This window comes from Lissotriton helveticus, chromosome 1_1, assembly GCF_964261635.1.
Source record: "Lissotriton helveticus chromosome 1_1, aLisHel1.1, whole genome shotgun sequence".
NCBI classification, from domain to species: Eukaryota; Metazoa; Chordata; class Amphibia; order Caudata; family Salamandridae; genus Lissotriton; species Lissotriton helveticus.
In genome coordinates this window covers 1,659,516,846-1,659,536,140 of record NC_136057.1, presented here as the reverse complement: position 1 = coordinate 1,659,536,140, position 19,295 = coordinate 1,659,516,846, and the positions used below count along the sequence as shown (strand labels likewise).

General features: G+C 44.1%; 1 protein-coding gene and 1 long non-coding RNA gene across 4 annotated transcripts in view; one reads left to right on the top strand and one right to left on the bottom strand.

Moving 5' to 3' along the window:
* Positions 1–19,295, top strand: part of LOC144830053 (17-beta-hydroxysteroid dehydrogenase type 6-like) — a 123,375-nt gene that overhangs the window by 51,011 nt on the left and 53,069 nt on the right. The gene's annotated exons all lie outside the window — the stretch shown is intronic.
* LOC144773873 (uncharacterized) lies at positions 11,246–13,215 on the bottom strand. The gene is made up of 3 exons (XR_013600068.1): positions 12,208–13,215; positions 12,043–12,104; positions 11,246–11,887 (listed from the first exon to the last, which is right to left on the bottom strand). It is a non-coding gene; the product is annotated as an uncharacterized LOC144773873 (long non-coding RNA).

Sequence of the window (19,295 nt, the reverse complement as noted above, 5' to 3'; positions counted from 1 at the left end):
GGCTGGCGAGAGTTGAAGTCCCCACCGGTGCCTCCAGAGTACAAGCACGGCTTCCCCCACAGCAGACTCAGCGATGACAGGTCCATTTGCAGCTACAAGGGCCATGGGCCGGCGTCGCGTTATTAAGTGCGTGGGTCAAGCGTAGGGGCTGGCGGATGTTGAAGTCCCCAGCTGTGCCTCCAGATTGCAAGCACGGTTTCCCCCACAGCAGACATGGCGAGGACAGGTATGTTTGGCGGCTACGAGGACCGCGAGCCAGCGTCGCTCTATTAAGCGTGTGGGTCAAGTGCAGGGGCTGGTGGGAGTTGAAATCCCCAGCAGTGCCTCCAGACTGCAAGCACGTCTTCCCCCACAGCAGACACAGCAAGAACAGGTATGTTGGTGGCTACTTCTAAATGAGTTACGAAGATGTCATTCTAAATACGCCTGCATGAAAAGAATTCTTGTTACACGTATAAATGTAAAAGTTTGTTTACACATTCACATTCTAATTTTTTAACCTCACAATGGGACACATTTTGGTAACTTCTCCTGTCACATTAATATATAAATATTACATAGACCTTTTTTAATCACGTTCTATTAAAAAACTCTTCATATGGAGTACTTTAAATATGCAATACTCCACTCTCCTTAGTAACACTATTCACACAGAACATATTTGAGGGCTCACTACTTGTGATTATGATGCAATCCTACTGTATCTCAAATGGGATCAGGATTACACTTCTCCAGCCCCCTCCAGTATTTAGCTGGGGAGGGTGTGTCCGGGTTCAGCCATGGGATATAGCCTCTCTGCGCATCTCTAAATATTCAAATCTACCTGTACAATAACTTTAACTAAGTGATGTGTACTATTCACATTTGTATATAACAGTTTTTTTTTGCTTATTTTATTGAGTTTACATTAGAGGTACATCATATGCATTTGTTCCATCCCCCCCACCCTCCACTTGACCCCAAGTAGCATGGTATAACTATGGCATCCATAGTGGCGTAACGTAGATGTATCTGAGAGTTTTATAATACTGTGTCAGACCTAGGGCCTCATCTACAAGGCCCCTGAGCCACTGGAACTTCATTTTTAATGAGGCTTTGGTGACGCCCATTGCCGTACCATATCTACAAGGAAACATAAAGCCAACGTGCGTGGCTTTTCATGGCCTTGTAGATATGGTGTGAGGCAAAGCAGCGCAAGTTGCTGTGATGCATCACACTGCGATGGGGAGGCATGCTATGGGTATTTGACACATTCCCAGATTTACAATGTTATGTAAAGCTGCAAATGCGTCCCCAACCTTGGTGCAAGGGTGCCTGCATTGGCGCAAGACAGCCCTTTCAGTGCCAGTGCTGGAAGAAAGGACGGGAATGAGCCATATCTTATAGATGCAGCACATTCCTGCCCCTTTCTTTTGATGTAGGGCAGCAGGAAGGTTTACGGCACTGCCTTCCTGAGTCAAGATTGTCTGTGTGTTAATTGCATTTGTTTCTATGTAGTAGGGTGAAGAGGGATGTGAGCAGAATCATAGGGAGCCCGAGTCCTCGTGTGCTGCAGCTTCCAGCTCCATGCATAGATGAAAGTTGCCAACAGGATTCCCACCTCGTGTGGAACAATAGTAGGCACGCCAAGATGGTGCCAGGTGGGAAGTCAGGGCTATCCCCTTAGCAGTCTCCCCAACAGTGCTGCAACTGTGCCGAATGACAGAAAAGCCCCAGGTCCGGAACAGCCATTCCCCCCTCTGAGGCATTCAATTTCAATTTGGCGTTCTCTTTCTGTGGGCATCCCAGATAGGCTGCAGGATCAGGGCAGCTATGTCCCAGGATACATCCGTGGGGATTACATTTGGGAGAGCTGTGAAGTGGTGTAGCCATCTGGGGAGGTAAATCATCTTTGTCAGGGCTATCCTGCCCATTACACACAGCGGCTGACATAATCTGGCAGGATAGAGTGATGCAAAGAGGTCACAATTGCCGGAGCATTTCCATCTATGAGTTGGTCTGTAGTACAGTAGATGTGACCACTAGATATTTGATTGTGGCAGGTTCCCACTGCAGGGGGTCCCCTAATGCTGCAGGTTTGGTCCCATTCCCATGGACCGCAATAGGGAATGCACAAGATTTCTCCCAATTGACCTACAGGTAAGGAAGTGTTCCATATTGTGTTAATGCTCCAAATGCCACACGTATATCCTTAGCCACACCTCACATTTATAGCAACACATCATCAGCATACAGTGACAAATACAGTGGGGCACCATTACTCCTAAACCCTTGAAAGTGAGAGCCCTGTCAGATCACATTAACTAGTGGCTCCAGGCCCATTGCAAACAGCACCAGTGCAAGCGGGCAGCGGGTAGTACCTCTACCCACCACGTAACTGTTGGATATGACACAGTCTGTCTTCACATGGGCCATTGAGTTTGTATATATCAACTTAGTCCAGCTGATGAACCCACTGCCCAGACCCATGCCTGTCATTGTGACATAAAGGAAGTCGCAGGACAGGGAGTCAAATGCCTTAAAGATATATATTGCAGTGCCAAGGCCGTCGTGGGGACTTTTCTCCGGTGGTACAGTATCTGTATCAGTCACCTAGTATTTTGGGAGGTGCTGTGTGGGGGTATAAACCCTGACTGGTGAGGGTAGATCAGTCTGTGTATGTGGGGCAAGATTCTTTTGGCTAGAATCTGATTTAGAATCTTGTAGTGTACATTCCTTAAGGAAAGGGACGTGTATGATCCAACCACTTCACTATACCTTACCGGTTTGGGCAATGCCATTACAGAGCCTCTCATGTGCTGTGTAGTAGCTCTCTGGCCTCCCTAGCAGCTTTAAACATTGGAGTCAGCCAGGGAACCGGTTGATTGCCTATGTCCCATAGAATTCTGCAGGAAGTCCATCCGTGCCCAGCACCTAGCCCCTGCTATGCCCCTGACAGTACCACTGACCTCCTGTTCAGAGATAGCCTCCCCTAGTGGGCGCCCCTCCATTGCCCAGAAGTGCTCCAGCTGCGCATCGAGAATATATTGGTGGATCGAAGCTCTACGCAACATGCCCAGCGCATACGTATTTAATTGCTCACAATTTGTTTACTGTTTTTTAAACTGTTAGGACTGTGTAGTATCTGTGTATTTCTAGAGCTTACTATATGAGCTGTGAGCCTTTCATCTTTAACGGGTGGAAGGTTAGGAGTCAGAGTATTCCAACCTGTTGTTTGGTGTTCTGTGTAGTTTCTGGTTTTGGACAGTTGAAAGGTCCTGGCCATGGGGCATATATATGGATGACATAGCAGCAGTTTACAAATCAAGATGTGTATCATTACGTCTTTAGGATAGTGTCGTCATTACACAGATATTTTGGTGGCGAGTCGGGCAGTCATCCCTCAAACCTACACTACAATCAGACTTCATTATTCCATTCCTCTCTCTATCATTTACAGTTCAGCTGTCCGGTGAGCAGGTTTTGATGGCTTCTTTGTGGCAACACCTTTGCTGCCTAGATCAAAAGGATCGGATGCAGCAGAAGAATCGAGGTAAAGCGAATGTGCAACTTACAAGGTATGAGCATGTGCAGTTGATGAGTGTGAGGCTGCAACAGAAATTTGTCACCACCACTCAGCGGCCTTAAACACTGTGTCCCGCCACAACTTGATCAAAAGTCTTCATCAGATTGGAATCCAAGAGGACACCTTCAAATGGCTTGCATCCTTCCTCAATGGTAGAACACAGACAATCTGCCTTCCACTATTCACCTCTGAGCCCAAGAACATCATCAGCAGCATCCCTCAAGGTTCATCCCTCAGCCCCACTCTGTTCGCGTCTAGATGACCCCCCTGGCCAACCTCGTGAGAAACCACAGGCTGAATATTATCTCCTATGCAGAAGACACCTAGCTAATCCTCTCTCTATCCAAAGACCCATCCATCACAAGCGACAACTTCTACCTGTACATGACCTGCATGGCTGACTAGATGCAAAACAATGGCCTCAAGCTCAACACAGACAAGACTATGTACTGACTTTCGGGACCAACACCTCCCCATGGAATGACTCCTGGTGGGCTGCTGCAATGGGACCCACTCCCACATCCATGGACCACGCCTGAGATCTCGGCATCATCTTGGGTAGCAAACTCACCATGAAGAACCAGATCAATGCGGTCTCCTCCGCCTGCTTCCTCACCCTGCACATGCTCCAAAAAATCTTCAAATGGCTCCCAGTCCCTACCAGACGCGCTGTTATTCAAGCTCTCGTCACTAGCCGCTTGGGCTGCGGCAACACTCTCTACGCGGGAATCACAGCAAATCTTCTCAAGAGACTACAGATCATTCAGAACGCAGTGGCTAGACTCATCCTCAACCTCCCCAGACAAGTCTACATCACCCTCACCTGAAGAAACTCCACTGGCTCCCCGTTCACAAGAGATGCCAATTCAAGATTCTGGTTCACGCCTACAAAGCCCTGCACAACCAAGAACCAGCATACATCAACCATCACATAAGCTTCTACCAACCCTCCAGACTCCAGAGATCCACCTTTCCTCTCCCTCGCTCACACTCCAGCATCTGCAGCAGCAACAGTGGAAGGCTTTCCTTCTCCTACCTCACTGCAAAGTCCTGGAACAGTCTCCCCCTTCATCCCCGGAAATCACCCTCTCTTCTGGAGTTCAGAAGGGGACTTAAGACCTGGCTATTCAACTGATGCCCCCAGGCAGTGCCTGGAGACCCCTGTGGGTGATTAGCAGTGCATTCTAAATCCTGTTTGATTGACTGATTGATGTACTTTGTCTGCCATCTGTAACGTACACATGCTGCATTGTGCGCTAGTGACATCATTGGCTGCCGTTTTTAAGCTAGGCACCATTTTGGCTACCATATTTGAGTCTGGCTTGCTATTTGAGCAGCCTTCACCGTACATGTTTTTAGTGACGCTTATAAATCCGTGGCCTTGTTACTGAACTTTGGGGAAATCATTGGTTGGCTTCGCTTCAGATCAACGAGGGTGTGTACTACAAACATTTTGTTTCTGATCAAATCTCCATGGGGATATGCACACCTAGTCACTATTGATACAGTCATAATTGGTGCATAAACTTTCCAAGTAATATGCACACCAGTTGAAATTCAAAGCTGCATATATTTCACTGTGATATGCAAACCTATTTTGCACTTTAAGTGTGGTCCAAGTTTACTGTTTTCCTTGCTGGCACTGTGTTTTAGGTCGGGCACTATATCGCTCTGTTTAGTGGTACACTTCTACTTAGCAAATGTTAGATCTTTTTTTTCAGTTGTGTGTTTCTTTTTGTGTGAGTTGTACATGTCGGTAAATCCACCATTTTGGGAGATGTCTGGAGATTCCAATTCTCATGTAGTCAATGGTTCAATGCTTTTGAAACTTATGTGGGGCCCATAGGTGCATCAATATTTAGAGCTGAAAAATAAAATGTTTACTATTAAATTTGCTAAGTTTCAAGAGGAGGTCTACATTTAAACATCTGCTTGATATTCCACAAGTTGAAGGTGAAGAGATTGATGAAAATCAGGTGCCTGCTTGGAAACTTAAAATTAGATACTACACACTGCCAAGTCTACTGGTACTCAGACTCAAGTTTTTTAAAAGGAAATAATTGGCTGTAGAATATGTTGACACGTATGTACTGTTCTAAGTAAGCTTATTTCGGAGTGTCAGTTTGAAAATGATCATCTGGTTCGTGATCAGTTTATTAGTCTGTGTAACGATAAATCTATTTGACAAAAATTGTAGTCCATGGGCAATCCGACTTAAGAAGAGCCAATTAAGACTGCTGGACACAGTGAGATGTCTCAAATTTCAGCCAACGAGGTTTAAGATAAACATGTGGAAACAGTGAATACAGTTCGTCCAAGTGCATTTATGCAAAAGAGACCTGAATGTGATGTTCACAAAGCTGATACTAGGAATTGTTTTAAATATGTTTTTTTGTTGTGGTAATACACAACATAATAAAATGGGTAGACCTTGTCCGGCTAAAAATGTCTCTTGTAGAATTTGCAAGAAGATTGGTAGCTGATGCAGGTGAATGTAAGGATTAAGATTACAAATGTGATCAGAACACAAATGTAGTGAGGATGTAGTTCTTGTAGTTACTGATAGTCAAGAAATTATTAGAGGTGATCGCTTTCAATGCATTGGTCCTGTCGTTGATATTGCAATTGGGCACAAAGTGTTCTTATTGAATGAGGGGCAGGGATTACAATTATTACTCAAGAATTATTCAGAAACACTTGAAAAAACTAGAAGCTAGATGCCCCCTAATTGCTCGCTTGTGTCCTATGAAGGTCGTATGATTGAGCTTCAAGGTTATTTTGAGCGTGTACTAGAATTTAAAGTGGGACACATTGAAGGGACTATCTATGTAGAAGTCAAGGTATTGAATGTATTGGGTTGCTTTCGTAAGGGGCTATTTGGATAGATTCTCAACCCTGGTACCGAGGAACAACGTCTAATTGTCAGCTGTCAAGACAATGGACAGGAGTGGGCCCAAAAGTTCCCTAATGTGTCCTCAAAAGAACTGGGGAAAATAAAGGAAACATAAGATTAAAATCAAGTCAGTTCCTGTGAAGCATAAATTTAGGGGGTTCCATTCAGCGTGATAGAAATTTGGAGAGCAAGTTGAAATTATGGACAATTGGGTAGACTCACATTGATTGCCTAAAATCATGCCCAGTAGTTCTTTATTGCTTTTTACTATGTTTAAACGAATACATTCAGTAGGATACTGTAGTTCATGGAGGAACAAGAACAATTGTACATTATAACTTTCAGTCACAGAGGCCTCCATAGGTAACCAAGCATCTCATGCTCCCTGATATGCTTAATCGATCATTTTCAGTGTCCAGGGTCTGTTTGCTCCGCCGGTAGAGCCACATGTGCCTCCTATTACTATGAACTACTACAGGTTTTCATAGTAACTAAACAGCAGGAGGCTTCTAATAATCAAGGGACACTGCCAATAGCGACTTTGGGCTAAGTAAACGCTTTCCTACCCTGCTGCTGTGCTGCACGAGTCCACCCGAGTCCTCCCGCCGCCGCTTCTATCATCTTCGCGGCCGCTGAGTGGAGGACTCGGCATCCCATCACCCCCTGCGGCGGCGCAGTCCGGAATCGTCATCCCTGCGCCTGGAGGCGCTACAAAGGCTGCGAGTTCCCCCCGTCGTGGGACGCCGGGCTAAGCCCGGGCAAAGGGCGGGCCCTCTGTGGCCCTCAGAGGCACGAGCAGGCTGGGCTGGACCATTCCTCTTTCGTCACACCCCCTGTAACTGTGATTGAGGTGACTTTTGACTTTTTACTTGGTCATTGGACTTTCTTTTTGGCACAAGTTTATACTCTGCATTTGCATAACAGCTTTAATTAAGGGGGGGTACGGTATATTATACTCTTAGCCGTGCCAAGGTTCCATAACATGAATAAGTCCAAAAATACACCAATGTTGACTAGATCTACCTCAAGGAAAAAGGCGCAAGTTACCACACCACTCACAAGTCTCACCGCAATAGACAGAATGCTCTAAAAGACCATAGGAGTCATGGTCAATGCGATTGAGAGTACGGAGAGGCGCCTTTCCTTACCCCCAAGTATGTGTCTATCCAACCAGTCAACTCAAATCAATATGAATGTTAACACCTCTACTACTACCGCGTACTCACAGGATTCTATCCTCATGCAATCATTTGCAGGTTTCCCAAACATAGATAGTAATCAGATAATTTCATTAGATCAAACCCTACCACCTGACTTTGACAACAGGGAACGTAGGTTGTCTCTGACCCCTAGCATGCAGATAAATGTAGAACCCTCCAACCTTATCAATGTGTTGGATGGAGAAGAAGGGATTGATGTTTGTATACCTAACGAAGTTAGTACATCACCTAATAAAGGGAGCCCCTCAAATGAGTGCTCGATAGGGAAAGGGTACACAGGCAAATTGCCTTCTAGAAGAATTGTGAGGGCTGCTAACAAATCCAGGGCAAAATCGAAGGTTGTAAGGCACAAATCCAGACCCGGGCAGAGGAGAAGTTCGAGCCATACACAGAGGATCACTCATAGGGTAGCACAACCTACTACATTAGTAGTCCAAACTCAGACAATAGACACCCAGGGAGACACAGGACATGACACTATTGAACTAGCAAAACAGGTTTGCGATAACTTCACTTGTGTGAAGACTCTCATGGTAAAAATGGAACATCTAATGAGGTCTCTTATGCTCCCCATTCATGAAAGGGTGAAAGCGTTAGGGGAGAAATTGGAGAAAATAGAAGTAGTGCAACAGCAAAATAATGAAATTCTGACAAAATTTACTGAATCCCACAAACCACAGTTTCATCATAAATTCAATGATAAACCATCGAACTCGCTAAATAATAAAAATACCCAAGAAGCTGTATCAGCCACTCGTAAGTCGGCCAAACAGCTACAGACACCGACACCTCCAGATAAAAGTCATAAGGAGCCTCAAAACAAGCCAGGTGGGAGTAGGGACGAGCTGCCCCCTCTTAATGTACAGCCTAGAGATGTAGTAGCGGAAAATGTAAATGGGAGTGACGGGAGTGAGTGGGCAGCAGAGGGCCTGAATAATACTGTTAGCAATAACCAGCCAGAGCAACCTAAAAGATCAAAGTCTGTTAACAAGAATGTACGCATCGACTTGCCTCCTGAATCCCACCCTTTTACCGTGGTCATGTTAGGTGTACCAACACTAGGAGAGGGGAAACTAGAAAATCATAGTGAATTAAAAAATAAAGTTAGCCACTGGCTAACCAGATATAGGCCAATTCCCTCATACCTAAACGGCTAAATAATTCATGTTAGAAGGGTAGACTGGGTGGGTCAGAGAAACAAGGTCTTAGAAGGCGACTGCATTATTATAAATTTTAAAGACAGGCGTGTGGCAAATTATATTAGCGGCTGGAGGGAAGGCGACTTAGAAAGCAGGATTCAAACTGTCAAACTCTGTTACTTTTACCCACCAACCCCCATGGCCCAAAGAAATACGTTCCAACACTACACAAAGGGAAGTAGGTTCAATGACCACTATGATAACCAACATATGATCCATGGCAATCCGCACTCAATCTATATCCCTGAAAATAGATACTATGATCACTATGATAACCAATATAGGGTTCCTATTTTCAACCGATTGAACGCTTTCCATTCTCAGGGAGACCTTGAGGGAGTGGACTGACTTTGTGTAAAGATCCCGCTCTCTGCAAGATATAACCCCTCTGAATCACGAAGTGGGATAGCATATAGGGAACAGGTGAAGGTAGCACTGGATCCCTTAACTGCTGCATGGGATAAACCAAATCTAATTTCAGCTAATACAGCTAGGGTATCAGATGTGGCCGAGCCTTATTTAGGGCAACTGGTGGTAGATAACGTTCCCCTGAACTATAGTGGTTCAGATAAAGTCCACCCTGTAGAAACCTGTGAACCTACTCAAGTGCTAAAAACTATTCAGAGAGATGACACTAAACCAAACATAGTCGCAGGGGCTAGCATTGAAGCCAGTCCAGTGGCTCCCCCAAAAAAAGCCTTAGATGTACGTGTGTTGGCCCCTGCTGAACTGATGACCTCCAGATTCAATGTAATCTCTTGGAAAATCGCCGGGCTTGCAGGCAAAATTAGTGACCCGACCTGGTTAGCCTTTATAAGATCCTTTGCAGTGATATGTTTTCAAGAGACATGGCTGGTAGGGAATAATGTATTTATAGAAGGGTACAAAAGTTTCTTTGTACCGGCAGAGCCGTCACGTAGCGGTAGAGCCAAAGGGGGATTGGCTGTGTATATCAATTTAGCATTATCATGCACAGTCAAAAGGTACTCCTTCTGCAATACTGATATTCAAGTGCTGTTGGTCAAGAAAGGGAAAGATTCATTAACCCTGATCAATTTTTATAATGCTGTAAATTATATTGGGGAGTGTAGGCTTGTGGACTTGGGTAATTTTCTCAGGAATAACCTGGAGAGCCTCCCACATCATATACTTATTGCAGGGGATCTCAATGTACATCCTTGTGGGAACCCAGGCGATACTGTAACGGGTTTACTGGGTTGCCACAGACAGAGAGGTTTCCATTTTGATCAGACTCGCCGGGGCAATCTGCTGAATGATCTTTTGAATGAATTTAACCTAATCTCGGCCATGTCTGTGGTGGCTGATCACACTCTTCATGATGTACCCACATATAAAGGCAATCCAGGGGGATCCTACAATGACCATGTACTTCTCTCTGGTGCCTTTGGTACTTCTATATTGGATTTTAAAATTCAGGAGAACCAATACAGTGATCATAACCCAGTCTGTATTCAACTGGGTGGCGTGTTACTTGAACTCCGTAAGAAGAGGTTAGATGGTGGGGTTTTAAAGTGTACTGACGGTAAACGACGCCTAAAGTGGGCAATGGTAAATTCGAACCACTTGTATGAATCAATTAATAACACGTGTGGCTCTGAGTTGTCTCCCTGTGTGTCCTTGACACCTCCACCCAAGGAGATCCTGTCAGCCTTTGAGGGTATCAAAAGTTGGGGCAATGCTAACTGTGTCCTCTACGGGGCGGGCCCGCAGTGGCCCGAAATGGTTTGATCATTCTTGCTCTAAGGCAAGTCGTGATCTAAAGGCGGCATTAAAGGCCAGACCCAGAGACCAGGTACGAATTAGGACATTACGCATTTACTATAATAAGGCCCTAGCTAAACGTAAAACAGAAGTGAAGGCCTCTATCTGGGAAAACCTGTTAGATCCCAAAATTCTTGGAAATAGTGCAAAGTTTTGGGGAATTATAAACAAACCGCTTTTTGAATTATTAGGCAATTCCACTGTAGACACTAATATACCAGAAGAAGAGTGGGTCTCTTATTTTAGCTCTATTTTTAATAGTGAAATACCACAAGCAGAATGTAAACAAGCATTTACAATGCAATGGTTTTGCCTTTGTTAAAGTTAGAGCTATTGGCATTGCTTTTAACATTCTGCACTCTGAAGCTCCACTCTGAAGCTCCACTCTGAAGCACCACTGTGAAGCTCCACTCTGCTATAGAACATAGAATGAGTGCATTTGTTGTATTTTTGTTAAACTAGATTTGCATAGTAACATTTATGTTGTTTGTACAGACAGGAAGGAACTTACAGTTTATGTCGAAAGGCTCCATTCCGCTGTCTCGAAGTATACCTACTGAGATCGGTCGAGAAATCGAGAGGCTCCAGTCCACTGTCACGAAGTATACCTTCTGAGCTCGCTCGAAGAAATGTTTCTTTCCGTGGCTGTAGTCCTTTACATACTGTGGAAGACAAAAAAAAACGCAGTTAGTTCATTAAATAACAAAAGACTTGCAAAGTTTGTTGTTAAGAACATGTAGGTGAGATGTTGTTTAGGATGTTGCTGTCTCGACATATGTAAATTGCCGATAGGAGGCTGTCTGGCCGAATGAAAAGGTCGTGGATGCTGTGACTCGTTAGAGTACTTAGTGGCTATGTGCGACTTTAGCCGATCTTGAATATCAAAGCTTAGTGGTAGACGAGTTGGCGCCACGCTGCCTGCAAATACAAAAAGAAGTGCTGGTGAATATCATTTTGTTAAAGTAGAAAAACACGATAGCTCTTTGCAATAATTCCCTACACTGAAACCACACGATATAAAATAACTATTAAAGTAAGCATAATAGAATTACGACACCACGCCGCCGACATATTCCTGCAAATAAAGGGAAAGAAATGAAGTTAGAAATTACTTTTGAAACGTAACAAAACACTCCGGGTATTCGAAAGTGACAGTAATTGTTTAGTTACAAAACACATCGCTTACCTGCAAGTCGTCACGCCACGGATGAGACCCGACACGGAAACACTAGAGAGTACAGGCCAAAAAAGAAACATCAGAAGAACATAAACCAAATAGGCCGAACACCTGTTACGTTAAATCTACAACACCTGTAAGAAAATACAAATTACATTTGAATCTATCTACACCGAGTCGCACTAAGACATGACCACAGCGCTTACCTTAAAGTTGTTCGTCCACGGGGAAGGAAACCCGACACGTCACGGCAGGCTACACGGAAACACTAGAGAGAACAGCCCCAAAAAGAAACATTAAAAGAATATAAACCAAAAAGGCTGAACACCTGTAAAAGAAATACTAATTACATTACAATTTAAATCGCGTACCTGAAATCCCTTGGACCAAGGAGACGGAGACAGACAGCCAAAGATCCCATGACAAAATGGCGACCGGAAATCGTTCCCACGCCGCCGCCGTTCAATTCCTGCAAAGAAAGGAAGATACATAAACTCAAAAATACCTTTTCCATGTTAAAAAACTCCCGGGCATTGAAAAGGGACAGTCATTTGTTACAAAACACAACATGGCTTACCTGCAAGTCGTCATGCCACGAATGAGCCCCTACACAAAAACACAAAAGAGAACAGTCCCAAAAAAGAAATACATTACAATATAAACAAAACAGGCTGAACACATAAAAGAAATTACAATGACATAAAAAAGTAAATTACACAACACACCATCGCTTACGTGCAAGTCGTCACGCCATGGAGGAGACCCGACACGGAAACATGAGAGAGAACAGGCCCAAAATATATAAGACCAATAGGAAATACACTTGTAAACAAAATAAGTATTAGATGAAAATGTAAATTGCGTACCCGACACAAAAACACTATTACAAAACACACAATCGCTTACCTGCAAGTCGTCACGCAACGGAGGAGACCCGACACAAAAACACTAGAGAGAACAGGCCCAAAAAATAAATACATTACAATATAAACAAAATACACTGAACACATATACAATAAATTACAATGACATACAAATGGCAATCGCATACCTGAAATCCATCGTACCACGGAGACAGACACCGAGCGAGCCAAGAATCCAAAGACAAAATGGCGACCGGAAACCGTGACCACGCCGCGACGCCGAAAAATACCTGCAAAGAAAGTTAGAAAAATTAATTCTAAAAAACGCTTTTCAAAGTTACAAAAACTCACAGTCATTAAAAAGAGACAGCCATTTATTAATTACAACACACACCATCGCTTACCTGCAAGTCGTCACGCCACGAAGGCGACCCAACCCGGAAACATTAAAGAGAACAGGCCCAAAAAATAAATACATTACAATAAAAACAGAATAGGCTGAACACATAAAAGAAATTACAGCGACATAAAAATGTAAATTAAAAAACACACCATCGCTTACCTGCAAGTCGTCACGCCACGGAGTAGACCCGACACGGAAACATTAAAGAGAACAAGCGCAAAATATAAAAAACAAATAGGCTAAAGACTGTAGAACACATAAAACAAATTACAATTATATACAAATTAAACGCGTACCTGAAATCCATCGTACCACGAAGCCAGACACCGAGCGCAAAATGGCGACCGGAAACCGCGACCACGCCCAGATCCCGGGACCACGCAGCGACGCCGAAAAATACCTGCAACGAAAGTGAGATAAATTAATTCTAAAAAAAGTTTTACAAAGTTACAAAAACTCACAGTCATTAAAAAGAGACAGCCATTTATTAATTACAACACACACCATCGCTTACCTGCAAGTCGTCACGCCACGAAGGCGACCCAACCCGGAAACATTAAAGAGAACAGGCCCAAAAAATAAATACATTACAATAAAAACAGAATAGGCTGAACACATAAAAGAAATTACAGCGACATAAAAATGTAAATTAAAAAACACACCATCGCTTACCTGCAAGTCGTCACGCCACGGAGGAGACCCGACACGGAAACATTAAAGAGAACAAGCGCAAAATATATAAAACAAATAGGCTAAAGACTGTAGAACACATAAAACAAATTACAATTATATACAAATTAAACGCGTACCTGAAATCCATCGTACCACGAAGCCAGACACCGAGCGCAAAATGGCGACCGGAAACCGCGACCACGCCCAGATCCCGGGACCACGCAGCGACGCCGAAAAATACCTGCAACGAAATGAAGATAAATTAATTTCTAAAACACGTTGCAAAGTTATAAAAAGTAGAACACATAAAACAGATTACAATTACATACAAATTTTAATCGCGTACCTGAAATCCATCGTACCACGAAGCCAGACACCGAGCGCAAAATGGCGACCGGAAACCGCGACCACGCCCAGATCCCGGGACCACGCAGCGACGCCGAAAAATACCTGCAACGAAAGTGAGATAAATTAATTCTAAAAAAAGTTTTACAAAGTTACAAAAACTCACAGTCATTAAAAAGAGACAGCCATTTATTAATTACAACACACACCATCGCTTACCTGCAAGTCGTCACGCCACGAAGGCGACCCAACCCGGAAACATTAAAGAGAACAGGCCCAAAAAATAAATACATTACAATAAAAACAGAATAGGCTGAACACATAAAAGAAATTACAGCGACATAAAAATGTAAATTAAAAAACACACCATCGCTTACCTGCAAGTCGTCACGCCACGGAGGAGACCCGACACGGAAACATTAAAGAGAACAAGCGCAAAATATATAAAACAAATAGGCTAAAGACTGTAGAACACATAAAACAAATTACAATTATATACAAATTAAACGCGTACCTGAAATCCATCGTACCACGAAGCCAGACACCGAGCGCAAAATGGCGACCGGAAACAGCGACCACGCCCAGATCCCGGGACCACGCCGCGACGCCGAAAAATACCTGCAACGAAATGAAGATAAATTAATTTGTAAAACACGTTGCAAAGTTATAAAAAGTAGAACACATAAAACAAATTACAATTACATACAAATTGAAATCGCGTACCTGAAATCCATCGTACCACGAAGCCAGACACCGAGCGCAAAATGGCGACCGGAAACCGCGACCACGCCCAGATCCCGGGACCACGCAGCGACGCCGAAAAAAACCTGCAAAAGAAGTGAGATAAATTAATTCTAAAAAAAGCTTTACAAAGTTACAAAAACTCACAGTCATTAAAAAGAGACAGTCATTTATTAATTACAACACACACCATCGCTTACCTGCAAGTCGTCACGCCACAAAGGAGACCCGACACAAAAACACTAGAGAGAACAGGCCCCAAAAAGAAATACATAACAATATAAACAAAATAGACTGAATACATATAAAATAAATTACAATGACATAAAAATGTAAATTAAAAAACACACCATCGCTTACCTGCAAGTCGTCACGCCACGGAGGAGACCCGACACGGAAACATTAGAGAGAACAAGCGCAAAATATATAAAACAAATAAGCTAAAGACTGTAGAACACATAAAACATATTACAATTATATACAAATTTAAATCGCGTACCTGAAATCCATCGTACCACGAAGCCAGACACCGAGCGCAAAATGGCGACCGGAAACCGCGACCACGCCCAGATCCCGGGACCACGCCGCGACGCCGAAAAATACCTGCAACGAAAGTGAGATAAATTAATTTCTAAAACACTTTGCAAAGTTATAAAAAGTAGAACACATAAAACAAATTATAATTATATACAAATGTAAATCGCGTATATTACAAAAGACACCATCGCTTACCTGCAAGAAATCCCTTGTATCATGGAGACGGAGACAGACAGCGAGCCAAGGATCCCGACCGGAAATTGTTCCCCCCACCGGGCCGTCGCAAAATAGCTGCAGAGAACAAAAAAAAATACGTGATTAAACATTTCGGATGGGGCATTCAAAAAAGACAGTCATTTATATTACAAAAGACACCATCGCTTACCTGCAAGAAATCCCTTGGAGCACGGAGACGGAGACAGACAGCGAGCCAAGGATCCCGACCGGAAATTGTTCCCCCCACCGGGCCGTCGCAAAATAGCTGCAGAGAACAAAAAAAAATACGTGATTAAACATTTCGGATGGGGCATTCAAAAAAGACAGTCATTTATATTACAAAAGACACCATCGCTTACCTGCAAGAAATCCCTTGGAGCACGGAGACGGAGACAGACAGCGAGCCAAGGATCCCGACCGGAAATTGTTCCCCCCACCGGGCCGTCGCAAAATAGCTGCAGAGAACAAAAAAAAATACGTGATTAAACATTTCGGATGGGGCATTCAAAAAATACAGTCATTTATATTACAAAAGACACCATCGCTTACCTGCAATTTGTTCCGCCACAGCAAAGAAACCCGACACTAATCCCTTGTATCATGGAGACGGAGACAGACAGCGAGCCAAGGATCCCGACCGGAAATTGTTCCCCCCACCGGGCCGTCGCAAAATACCTGCAGAGAACAAAAAAAAATACGTGATTAAACATTTCGGATGGGGCATTCAAAAAAGACAGTCATTTATATTACAAAAGACATCATCGCTTACCTGCAATTTGTTCCGCCACAGACACAGAAACCCGACACGTCACCAAAGGCAGGTCCCGGCAACCTGAAGAGAAAAACAAAAAAAAATACGTGATTAAACATTTCGGATGGGGCATTCAAAAAAGACAGTCATTTATATTACAAAAGACATCATCGCTTACCTGCAATTTGTTCCGCCACAGACACAGAAACCCGACACGTCACCAAAGGCAGGTCCCGGCAACCTGAAGAGAAAAACAAAAAAAAATACGTGATTAAACATTTCGGATGGGGCATTCAAAAAATACAGTCATTTATATTACAAAAGACACCATCGCTTACCTGCAAGAAATCCCTTGGAGCACGGAGACGGAGACAGACAGCGAGCCAAGGATCCCGACCGGAAATTGTTCCCCCCACCGGGCCGTCGCAAAATAGCTGCAGAGAACAAAAAAAAATACGTGATTAAACATTTCGGATGGGGCATTCAAAAAAGACAGTCATTTATATTACAAAAGACACCATCGCTTACCTGCAAGAAATCCCTTGGAGCACGGAGACGGAGACAGACAGCGAGCCAAGGATCCCGACCGGAAATTGTTCCCCCCACCGGGCCGTCGCAAAATAGCTGCAGAGAACAAAAAAAAATACGTGATTAAACATTTCGGATGGGGCATTCAAAAAAGACAGTCATTTATATTACAAAAGACACCATCGCTTACCTGCAAGAAATCCCTTGTATCATGGAGACGGAGACAGACAGCGAGCCAAGGATCCCGACCGGAAATTGTTCCCCCCACCGGGCCGTCGCAAAATACCTGCAGAGAACAAAAAAAAATACGTGATTAAACATTTCGGATGGGGCATTCAAAAAAGACAGTCATTTATATTACAAAAGACACCATCGCTTACCTGCAATTTGTTCCGCCACAGCAAAGAAACCCGACACTTCAGCAAACGCAGGTCCCGGCAATGCCGGACCAGACTCGGGGGCGTTCCCGGCGTCGCGTGACGTCGGCAAAAGGCAAAGAATGTCAGGAACGCCCCCGTGTCTGGTCCGGCATTGACGGACAGGCCCCTCGTCCAATGGCAAGGCTCCGTTTACGGAGCCAGCCAATCAATGACGAGGGCCGACCCAAAGCACCCTACAGTTCTCAACAGGATTTCGCCTGCGCGAAAAGCTGCGCAGAGCGCAGCTTTCGCTAGGCAAAACCTAAAAAGGTGTTTTAGAAGATAACCCTCTGTGCTTTTCCATTAGCGAGGTTGAAAAGGGAATCAAGGGTTTAACAAGTAATAAAGCTCCAGGGCCCGACGGCTTGCCCCCGGACATTTTTAAGTCACGTGTATCACTGTGGGCACCTGTTCTTACTGCTGTGCTTAACGCAGCCGTTGTATCTGGATGCCCTAGGTCATGGGGGGTCTCCACGATAGTTCCTCTGTTTAAGAAAGGGGATCGTAATAGTACGTCCTGCTACAGACCAATATCTTTAATTGATTCCGTGGTCAAAGTAGCGGGGGGGGGGGTAATCTTGAACAGATTAACTGCCTGGGCAGAAGAGCACAACATAATCTCCCCGATCCAATACGGCTTTAGGCCAGGCCTCTCCACGATCTCACAGTGTCTCAACTTGTATATGGTCCTGGGAAAATACACCATGGCACGTCAGGGTACAATACACATGGCTTTTATGGACCTCTCATCAGCCTTCGACTGTGTTAATCGGGCTAAGCTTTGGGAGGCCATGGGTCATATGGGCGTGGAGCAAAATCTAGTCAATCTGTTGGCAGATCTACACCAGGATACGAGGGCTAATGTACGTTACTCCCAGGAGCTAAAGGTAACAAGGGATTTTAGAGTGCACCGGGGAGTTCGACAGGGCTGCATTTTGGCCCAGTTTCTTTTTAATTTATATATTAATAATTTGGAGGAGAACCTTTTAAATACTGGTGCAGATTACCCCTATGTTGGGCGCAAAGGGCTACCCGTTTTACTTTATGCGGATGACGCCGTTTTGTTGGCACGGACCGCAAAAGGGCTTCAATTATTCCTTGACTCCTTTTACAGCTTTATGAAATCCCGAGACCTCGCCATTAACAATACAAAATCCTTTGTAATGAACGTAGGGAAGGGCAATAAGAAGACATTCTCATTTTTTGTTAATGGGGAGAAGATCCCTACAACAAAAACCTTTTCATATCTGGGTGTCCTGTTTGACAATCAGTTGAAATGGGGCCCTGCAATCCAGAGGAAAAGGGGGGAGCTAATTCGGGCTAACGCGGCCATTTTTAGCTTTGCTAGGAAAATGGGCAATCGCCCAATTGCTGCATTGCTAAATATTTACCAAGCCAAGAGTGTGGTGTTAGGCTGTTATATAAGTGAGCTATGGGGGCACACAGTAACTAATGACCTTGTGGTAGAAGAAAGTAATTTCCTGAAACAACTGCTGGGGGTCCCAAGGGGAACGGCCAGTTTTATAGTGCATGAAGAACTAGGCACTCCCTTCTTAAGTGATACCGTAGCACTGCGGCCTTTAATCTGCTGGTTAAACTGTTGGCTAAACAAAGATCTTCCACTTAATCACCAGCTTCTGAGAGAAGCCTTATCCTGGGACAATATGCATAAAATCCCGTGGCTCAAATAATTGAAAGACTGCTTCTCAGAATTGGGGCGACCTGAGCCTTTCATAAAACCAGATTCTATCAGCAGAGCTGATGTTACATATGTGAGAAAAACCTTTTCCCTCTCTCGGTATCTGCAACGTGAGGAGGTGGAACTGAATAAAAGCAGTGTCCGGAAATACGTTGTAATAAAATCGACACCAAGTATGGAACCGTATTTGTCCTGGCCAATGTCGGTCTTTGACCGATTTCTGTTAACTAGGTTCTGTTTGGACCTTTTCCATCTACTGCTTGCCGTTCCTAAGGGGAGCCACCG